The 10524-nt window shown below is 45.2% G+C and overlaps 1 long non-coding RNA gene across 2 annotated transcripts in view; it reads right to left on the reverse strand.

Moving 5' to 3' along the window:
• Positions 1-9558, reverse strand: part of LOC120395711 — a 141753-nt gene extending 132195 nt beyond the window's left edge. For both annotated transcript variants that reach the window (XR_005592746.1, XR_005592747.1), the window contains exons 1-2: positions 9485-9558; positions 403-532 (exon numbers count right to left, since the gene is read on the reverse strand). This is a non-coding gene — a long non-coding RNA (uncharacterized LOC120395711). The remainder of the gene's footprint in view (positions 1-402; positions 533-9484) is intronic.
• Between the last annotated feature and the right edge of the window lie 966 nt (positions 9559-10524).

Consider the following 10524-nt stretch of genomic DNA (forward strand, 5'->3'; position numbering starts at 1 on the left):
AAGAGTTCTAGAGCTGGTTACTTCTCTAAAAGTGAGAGTCAAAAAGTATCTATAATGTGTTTTTAGCATGTGAGTGATTCAAAACTCCTACTTTTGAGACTCCCCCTCCCTCAAGTCCTGTACTGTTCTAATTCCATTCTTCCTGCAAACGAAAAAGGTTACCTGTAAGAATTTCCACCACACGGAGATTGTGTACCAAGGTCCTCAAAGGTGACAAGCCCTTGGAAGAGTTACAGAGTTTAAAAAACTTTGTGACAAATAATAAAAGCTGTGAGGATATAACAGTCACCAGTTAATTTTGCCAACTTCACTTTCCCACTAAGTTCTCAACCTAAAGTTCTCAACGGTTTCTTGACTATGGGGGGTGGGGGAGGGAAGCACAGGTTCTCCAGTTATACTCACAAGAAGTTACATATGAGCAGAAGGAGTGCCTTGAAAGCATCTTCTTTTAGAAGGTACAATGGTTGTGTTCATTCAGAGCAATGCTATGGACTCCTTGGAATAGCATTTTGGGGAGGTGGACAAGGAGATTCTGAAACACATAATAAGCCTGGGTAACATTTACTTTCATAAGAGCTGTTTGCCATTTACTGTGTCAAATACACCACATATCATAACTTTAAGGCTGTAGTACTTATGAATAAGAGATTATAATTTGCTGGATTTGTGGGTAAACTACCAAGTGCCACAGAAGAGTTGCTTAAAGCCTTATAGAGTTTATGGTGAGAAAATAACAAAGCTCTTCAGAGAAAGAGCAGGGAGGTCTTCCTTCTGTGAAGGGTGCTGTGCAGAGGTTAAGCATTGAAACTCCTTAATGAGAGCTGTAATTGTTTTCTGTTTGACACAGAGAGTAATAAAAAGCAGATGTCTCAGAGCAGCTGCCTTGGATTGGGGATGGGAGAAGCAGTAGGATGCAGTAGGTTTGGAAGTGCTACTTTATTTACAGTCTATACACTGCTGAAGAGACAAAAAAAGTGGGGTAATCTCATATTTAAAGACATTTTTTGCAGCAGGGATCTAATAAATACTGCTGCCATTAGGTCTAGTTTTACACTCTGGATATTAGCAACAGATAGATTTTAAACAGATGCATGTGAGAGAAAATATCCTTAATACGTAATCATAGACACTCAAATATATGCTAATGAGAAATAAATGTCTAACATGCAAGATTTAAAGTGAGGAAAAGACTGATGGGTTTGGTGGAAACAGTTCCAAGATAGATTGGTCAAGTGGCTTTCAACAATGGAGCATCAAAGGGAGCTACGAGAGAATGCCAAGACTGAAGGAGCAGGGTAAGTAGGTGGCTATGTGGTTGAAGAGGTAAAAATGGAATGACAATCGAAAGTGTTGGATGATGGAAGTGATCTCATTTTACTGGGAAAAATTAATTCACAATGCTGCAGCTAGGTTATGTGCCAAGAAGAGAATGGGTATTTAGAAAGTCCGTAAAAGAGGAAATTGTGATAGTCAAGATGGAAAATTATTTCACAGAGTTTAAGGCCAGAAGTCTGACCTTATGTATATCATAGTCCATTAAATTTCATGCAGTTACCCCTGTGATGAGCCCAATGACTTTAAACTAATGCATTTCAGTCCTCAAGAGATTATACTGTTAGGTGCCACAGATAGAGAACAGGGGAGACCAAGGTGCCCAAAGCCCCTGCAATGGCAGGGAATTAATTAGACGAGACTTGCATAGATGATCCTAACAGGTGATCCATGCCCCATGCTGCAGAGGAAGACAAAAAACCCTGTGTCCCTGCCAATTTGATCTGGGGAAAATTCCTTCTAGAACCCAACTCTATGATCAGTTTGACCCTCAGCATGTGAGCAAGACGCAACAATCAGGCATCTAAGAACCTCAGCACATTGGTACATGCCATCTGGTGTTCTGTCTGCAACTGTGGCCAATCTCTGATGCTTCAAAGGAAAGTGGGGTTAAAAACAAGAATACATCTGGCCAACTGTTGCATCAGGGGGGAAAATTCCTTCCTGACCCCTGTAGGTAACTGTCTGAAGTGCTGAAGCATAAGAATTTTTATAGACATGGTCTTAATGCAGCACTGCATGTGTTAGGAGAATGCTGAGAACAATGTAGACAATCCTGTCTCCTATGGCCCATGAAGAAAGGAGATGAACAGAGAGATTCCTACCTTTCAAGGCCACAAGGGACCATGCTGATCCTCCAGCCTGATCCCCAGCACGCAAAAAGGTCATTGGATTTCTCTGAGAAGCTAGAGTAAAGCATACCTTTTAAGACAAGGCATATCTTAACACCAGCTGATGGCTCATCCATCACCTCCCCTGCTAAGCTGTTCCAATGTTTAATTGCCTTCACAGCCAAGAAATTGCCTCTTATTTAAAGGTTGAATTTGTGTATCTTGTTATGCCTTTGCCAGCAAGGTTGAAAAGCCCCTCCATCAGATATTTTCCATGTGTAAGTAACAATATGCAGTGATCAGATCACCTCCCAACCCTCTCTTAGATAAGGAGCTCAACCTATTCAGTTTAAGCCTCACATCATACGGCTTGTTTTCCAGTCCCTGGGTCATTTGGGGGGCCCTCCCTACTCTCTCCAGTATTTCCACATTCTTCCCTAAGTGTGGACACCAGAACTGGACAGAGTAGTCTAGTAGTGGTCTTACCAGTGCTGTGTAGGGAAGTGATCTTGCCTCTGTACTTCTGCTTGATATCCCTCTATTTATACATCCAGGGATTGAATTGGCCCTTTTTGCTGCACTACTGCACTGATGAAGTGGACACAGGTTTCTCCAAAACTAAGTCTGGGAAAGTGGCAGGAATGGATGGGCTATACCCAGAATTCCCAAAGAATCTTGATCCAAAGACAAGAGGGTGACTGGCAGAAATCTTCAGCAACATCCACTCTTCTGGCGGAATACCCAAAGAGTGGAAGGTAGTCAAGATTATAGACATTTTGAAGCCCAGAAAAGAAGCCACTAACCCAAAATGCTACTGGGCCATCTCCCTCCTGAGCTGTTGCTAAAAACTGTTGGCACGGTACCTACCAGGGCCGGCTCTAGGTTTTTTGCCGCCCCAAACAAAAAAAAAATTTGGGTGCCCCCACCCCAGCCCTGGGGTCTCCCCGCACCCCCCTGCCACCCCAGCCCTGGGCTCTCCCCCCCCGACCCACACCCCCCTGCCGTCCCAGCCCTGGGCTCTCCTCCCCCGACTCACACCCCCCTGCCATCCCAGCTCTGGGCTCTCCCCCCCCACACACACCCTCCACTCCAGCCCTGGGCTCTCCCCCCTCCATGCTGCCCCAGCACTGGGCTCCCCCCTTCCACCCCACCAGTGCCCCCACCCACACATACCCTGCTACCCCAGCCCTGGGCTCTGCCCCCTCCACCAGCACCCGCAGCCCTGGGCTCTGCCCTCTCCACCGGCACCCCCAGCCCTGGGCTCTGCCCTCTCCACCTGCATCCCTTGCCACCCCAGCCCTGGGCTCTCCCTCCCCCACCTGCACCCTCTTTCTGCCCCAGCCCTGGGTCACTGGTAACTTGCTCCCAGGATGAGTCATTCAGCAGGAATTTTGGATGTGCACAGAACACAGTCAGGATTGGTTCCCATATGGTTAAAGAACTGCAGTAAAGTGGAACAATTTTCAGCTTGTGTGAGTGGAGGATACCTGGATGCATATTATAAGACTGTCCTCCATAAATAAGGAAAAGTTGAGGTGCCTTTATTATTCTTTTCTTCTACTCTTTGTTTCTATGGGGAATTTGCCAATGTAATATCACTGTCTTCCTTTTAAACAAATAAAAAGGCAATGGCTGTTGAAAATAGCAATTCCAGTCCTAAAAACCACTGGGAAGCATTTCTTGCTCAATTTTATCCTACTTTTTCTAGAGCAAATTACAGTGGATCAGTATATTTGATTTGGGAGAAATGAAGTAACAGCTGCCCAAACTGAGCTTGAGCACTCCTGAATTTTGAGATGTTCAAATCTGGAAGGCAGGTGCTAGATTCCCTTTCTGAACATTAGCTAAATCTGGAAAGGAAAAGTCAATTTCTGATTCCATGGCTCAGAAGTGGAAATCCTCCTACATGCCTGGTACTGTATCTAAAGCTGCCGAAGTCTCCTAGCAGAGCCTCCCCTCCCTTACCTGTCATTTTAAATTCTAGTGGGATCCACATACCTTCCTTGCTAAGCTTCAGATAGAGAGGGGCACTGTCCATTTAGTCCACCCAATTCCGTCTTTGGGGGCTGCAAGGTGAGGTCACACCAGTCCCTAATCCAGTCTGGGGATGTCTTCTGAAGGGGACATCTGGGCCAAAGCCTTTTACTCCTTGGGCACACTTGTTCCCCATTCACAGTGCCACCCTGCTCTAGCAGTGATCTCTCCATTCACAGCAAGCTGCAGCATGAGGTTTCAGCTACCGTAATCCCTCCCCCTCCCTTTCCTCTTGATAGCGGCCAAGGGAATGCTGGGAATGTAGTTTTTTTCTCTGCTTCAGGGTTGGCTCTATAGGCCAGGAGCTAACCAAAGAACTACAGCTCCCAGGGCTCCCTTTGGTTCTCAGCTCCCAGGCTGGATCCCTGCCGGCTGCTGACCCTGCAAATGGGCTGCCCCAAGCACCTGCTTGCTTTGCTGGTGCCTAGAGCCGCCCCTGGCACCTACTTGAAAGCTTACAGCCCATACTTGAGCAATGAGTCCCCGGTGAGCAGGCTGGATTTAGAACTGGTCACAATTGCTGTGACCAGGTGGTTGCCTTAACCAACTACACAGAATCTGGCTACCAGAGAAAATTAAAAACAGCAGTAGCATTCACTGGTCTTTCTTCTGCATATCATATTGTATGGTGCAAAGGTCTCCTGCTAAACTTATCATTAGCTTTCCCATGCCAACCAAATAGATGCTGAGTAATAGACAATTAACTGTACACCTTGGTGAGTCTGCCAGTAAATCACAGAGATTGAACAACAGCCCCCATAGGGATCCATTTTAGCACCTGCCTTGTTCCATCTCTGAGCCAGTGACATTCCGGTCACATCATCCTGTAAATTCATCTATGTAGATGACACAGCGCTAGCAGCACAAGCATCCTGTCTGAAGACCACAGAAAATGTCATGAACAATGACCTCCAGACACGTATTTCAAAGCTTGACGACTGAAATCCAACACTTCAAAAATATTCATCTCTGCCTTTCACTTGAAAAATCATGAGGTCAAAGTGCCATTGAAAGTAGACTTTTGTGATCTGCCTTTTTCACATGACCACAATCCAGAGTTACCTTCCATCGGATGCTGAGCTATCACCAATGCTTTGACAACACCAGAAAGCAGATAAGGACAAGGGCTAACATCATCCAGCAGGAAACTGGCACACCTGGGGATGTGATGCACACATGCTTCGAATGTCAGTACAAGACCCGGTCATGCTATCAGCTGAGTATTGTGCACCAGTTCGGTGCAACAGCTCCCACACCATCTCATTTCCACTCAAATTAATGCCGTGCTCAGGATTGTTAGCGGCTCTCTCAAATCAACACTAATACTGCGACTTCCAGTTTTGGTGGGCATCATTCCAGACAACATCAGGTGAGACACTACTGTGGTCCAGGAGTACAACAAAATCCTGGTTCCTCCTGACCTGCCAATACGCCAAGACCTCAATTCACTGCCACTCCCCCGAATCAAATCCAGGAAGATTTTCTGGATACATGCATCAATGCTATTGGCCAATGGAAAGGACACCATCACTCGCTGGCTTGAATGTGATGTCCCAAACAAAGACCTGAAGAACTGACAAAAGAATTCCCAGGATTCTGTCTTCCCTGTACGTGGTGAATGTCATTTAACCACTTTCGGACAAACTAATGGAAGATGTGGATATCGCCGCCACAAATGGGAAAAGAAAATCAAGGAATCACCAAATTGTGACTCTGGTGAAGAACAAGCCATGCGACACATCCTGGACAACTGCCCCATTCCTTCTTACAGTGATAGCACAAGTGGGAATCCATCTAGCTATCCAAGAAGCATTAGAACAGCTTTCAAATCTCAAAAATTAATTACAGTCCCAACCTATTGTTTTTCAAAATGCCATACAAACGAAAATGTCTGCACTGAGAGCTCACAATGAGGCAATTCTCTGCAATGACCCCAAAGTCATTCTCTGAGTCACTGCTCTCTCCAACACAGAGTCTCCCACCCTAAAGGAATAACTTACATTCTTGGTTCCCAGATGTATTAACTTGCATTGACTGTATGATTGATTCATTGTTAATTTGGTTAAGATCTCAGAGGCCCTAGGACATTGCACACAGATTTATTACAATGTATTAGTTCTTATATTAAAGGATGCTTCTAGCAGAGGACAGAATCAATTTAAGAACAGGTCCCAACAGGGAATCTGGAGATGATAAGCACTTATACTGATAAAAGGAAATGTGGGAAGAAAAGTAATTTTTTGAACTCAAAAGATACTGCTGAGATTTCTAGCTTTGAGAGCAAATTTGAGATCTAGCCCTGATCCTGCACTGAACGCTGCACCGGGGGTCACTTTCATGATGCTCAGCACAGGATTGGGGCCAACAATAGTTTCAGAGACACTGACTGAATACAGAACAGAGCGAGAGAGAGAGATTGCATAAATAGATTGTTCATGTGAATTGTCTTTACTAAAAGAATTCAAGTTACATAAGAATTTCCGTAAGTGTCTAATCATACATTTGTTCATTTGAATGAGAATTTTTGAATTTGTATTTTTCTTGGATAAACTCCTGATTCTACCAAGATTTATCTGAGAGAAGGGAAATGCAATAAAAGTTACAAGAAAAGCGGTTTACACGATACTGAACGGAGACTGAGAGGGTTCACAAAGCTCAGCTGAAAAGCAAGACATAATCTTTTTTCAGAACCATAACTTAGCATCCCAAAATCTGGATTTCTCAGCGCTGAAGGGCTGTCTGCAGGGCCGGCTCTAACTTTTTTGCCGCCCCAAGCAAAAAAAAGAGCGCCGCCCCCCCAAGCGCTGCACCACCCAAGACCCCACCCTCCCGAGTGCCGCGCCGTGCCGCCAAAGCCCCCTGCCCCTCCCAAGCGCTGCGCCGTACCGCCCAAGTCCCTGCTCCCCCCGAGCACCGCACCATGTCGCCCAAGTTTCCAGCCCCCCTGAGCACTGCGCCACCCAAGTCCCCCACCCCCAGAGCGCCTCGCCGCCGAAGCCCCCCGCACCGCCTCCCCCTGAGCGCCGCACCGCCGAAGCCCCGCGTGCCCCCCGCCACCCAACTCCCCGCCCCCCTCGAGCACCACGCCGCCAAAGCCCCCCGTGTCACCCACCCCCCCGAGCACCGCGCCACCCAAGCCCCTGCCCCGAGCACCACACTGCTGAAGTCCCCCCCACCCGAGCGCCACCCGGCCGAAACACAAACAAAAAAACAAAAAAACCCTCCAGCGCTGCCCAGCCGAACCAAAAAAAAACCAAAAAAAATAAACGAGCGCCGCCCCACCCCAAGGTGCCACCCCAAGCACATGCTTGGTTGGCTGGTGCCTGGAGCCGGCCCTGGCTGTCTGGGAGAGTCTGGCCCGAGCCCCGCTCCTTCTGCCCAAGGCCCCACCCCTTCTGGGCCCCCAGAGCTGCCCCTCACCTTGCCCAGGACCCCGGCCACCCTGTGTACCAGTAAGTCCTTTAAGTTACTTTCATTCCTGCCTAGTCCCTGGTACAAAATCCAGCTTCCTGGTGGGGCCAGATAAATTTCACCTTTCTTCCATATGCTGTGCTAGCCATTTTATTTAAAAACATCAAAAGGAATTAAGCTGTTAAAGTTTAAAGCTCCAAAGGGTGGGATTACAAGGCAATCAGTAACCATTTAACACATTAATGTAACCTAGTAAAGGTATACATTTTGTACCCTTTCATTTTTAAAAGGTATAGTTTCATTGCATGGGCTTTAAAGTCATCTTTTTCTGTCAGAAAGAAGACAGCTATGACAGAGATTCTATTTTATTAGACAAACATGGAAAATCTCATATAAAGAGGATCAACAGTACTTGAATTTTCTTGTTACAGATGTATGTAGTCAAGGAGCAAAAGACCTACATTTCAGTATGTAAAGAAATAGTAAAATAGTCCACAGCTTTTTGGCAAGGGGAGCTGAAACCAAAGAATCATGACAAAAGCCAGGAATTTATACTTGTAAAAATTCTCTGTCAAAACTACATAGGGGTCTCTTATTACATTAATTCATAAAGCTGCTGGAAATGGCAATCCCTGTTGTATAGGCAGACAGCATAGGAATCAATGTTTAAAAAACCTGATGGGGAAATATGATCTCAAATGTGGGGCTTTATATGTTGAATGTTTGGTGTTATGTTCTTCACACTGAACTTGCAGCATTCTTCAGGATCAAGGATTTCATTTTAAAAAATAAGTCCTAAATGCTCCTCTTTCTCTTGTGAATGTGGAAGGGACATCTGCAGCCTGGACCAGAGAAGCAAGGAAAGGGAGAATTCTGGCTCCACATGATTTCATTTCCCCTTCCCCCAGCCCCCATTCCCAATGAAGCATTTCCATGGACTATATGGGCTCCAGAGAAGTGGAAGAGGAAGGTCAGGAAGAGAAAAGCATGGCTCAGTCAAAGCCATTCTACCATGCCACAGAGCTGGGTGAACCTGAGTAATGGCTTGCAATACCTTCCCTGAACGGCCCTTGCTTTTGGCCCTTAATGTCTCTGTCATTTCTATTGGGAGTGAGAGAGGATGAAACTAAGCAAGTGCAAACTCGCTGCCTTTCCCAGCACTATGCAGCATAACCCATTGAGCCTGAGTTTCTGGGCCTGTCAGGCTGTGGAAATCACCTTCCTATGGTAAATCCACACACTTTTGTCTATGCTGAAATTAGACAGACTGAAGCAATCGTATGATATTCTAACAGACATGAGAACTTCACCCATCTGTCTTAACAGCATCTTAAAACAACCAACTTTTAAGAAAAAAGTAACAATGGTAAACTATCATAAGAACATTGAATCCTAGAGAATCTTAGTAAAAATTACTCTAAGTTTTAAAAATTGTCCTTTTTATTCTCACTTGGGTGGGTTTTTTTGTTTGTTTGTTTGTTTTCTTTTTTTGCTTTTCCTCTGTTATGTTGTCGTCGTCATCCAACACTGAGTTGGTTAAGTAGATTTGGTATGGTGGATGTGCACAGCTAGTTTGGCTCTCTCTACACAAGAAAACTGGCAAAGGCTGTCAGTAGAGAGTCCCTAGGAACCAATGTTAAAACACTTGAATGGCTCTTTTAAGGGGGTAGATAGATGTTTTTAAAGGCACAAATGGCACTTAGGTATCCAGCTCCCACTGAAAGCCAACAGGAGTTAGGCACCTAAGGGCTAGATCTACAAAGAGGACTTAGTGTATGTCTACACTGGGGTGTGGAGAGAAAACAACGATAGCAGCGAGTCTGTAGATGTGTCAAATGACCCAGAATATTTCATAGGCCAGTGACTAGGAGACTCACCTTGGGGGTGAGGAGACCCAAGTCCAAGTCCTTGTTCCTCTCAGGCAGAGTTGCCCACATCCTGAGTGAATGCTGGAATTACAGGATAAAAGGAGACACCATCTCCTCCAGCCGTTTGATGCAAGCTCTCCTCCAGTAGGCATGTTCTAAGGAAGCCTTTATGCACACCTACTAGATCAGGTGAGATAGGAGAGAGAATGCCTTGTTTGAGGATGCTGCTGGGGCTTAGGTGTTAATTCGGCACCAACCATCAGGGCTTAGGTAGTTGTGCACATTCCCACTGACAGATTTTTAGGCATCCAGGGACTATATTGGCAGAAATTTAGGCTCCTAGAGAATTTAGGTGCCTACAGGGCTAGATGGCAAATGACTGTGGATTTTTAGAATCTAAATTTTGGATCTGACAGTTAAACTGTCCTGATGGATGGGCCACGAGGCCAAACCTGAGTGGTGCTGCAACCCCATATGCCAAGTCACAATGCCACTTGGTTTTTAAGTCTCAAGATTTTTTTTTTTCTGTAATGGCTCTGAAAATGATTTTGTCCCATCTCCACTAGTAATAAACCATTTCAGTACCAGTTTAGCAGGAATTGTTGCTGGTAGCCATTGTCATGAGAAACAAAGTTCAGTATAATACCTAGCTGAGGCTTATGTTAGGTTTAACCCTGCTTGCCTTACCCACAGGAGCAGTTTTATGTACTTAGCATGGGACTGCTCAAGTGATTATTAGGAGCAAGATTTGGCTTATGGAGTATAAAAAACTGTGTAGTAATGTGGAAATCCCACAGTGAGAGAACTGTTGATTTTAAACACAATGAAATATCTGTAAATTAAAATGTTATGCATTAAATGTCTTTCTAATGTTTAAGAGAAGGATAAAAGGCTTATCTGTATTTTAAATCACTGTAGATTGTATCACATAAGCCAAATGAACACTTGTTTTACATTACCTTAGTACTGATCAGGGAATTTTACTGAGATCACTGTGTATGTGTGAGTGAATGCAGCCTTATGTATATGAACATGGTAGTGATATTATG

This window comes from Mauremys reevesii, linkage group 1 (assembly GCF_016161935.1).
Source record: "Mauremys reevesii isolate NIE-2019 linkage group 1, ASM1616193v1, whole genome shotgun sequence".
NCBI lineage: Eukaryota > Metazoa > Chordata > Testudines > Geoemydidae > Mauremys > Mauremys reevesii.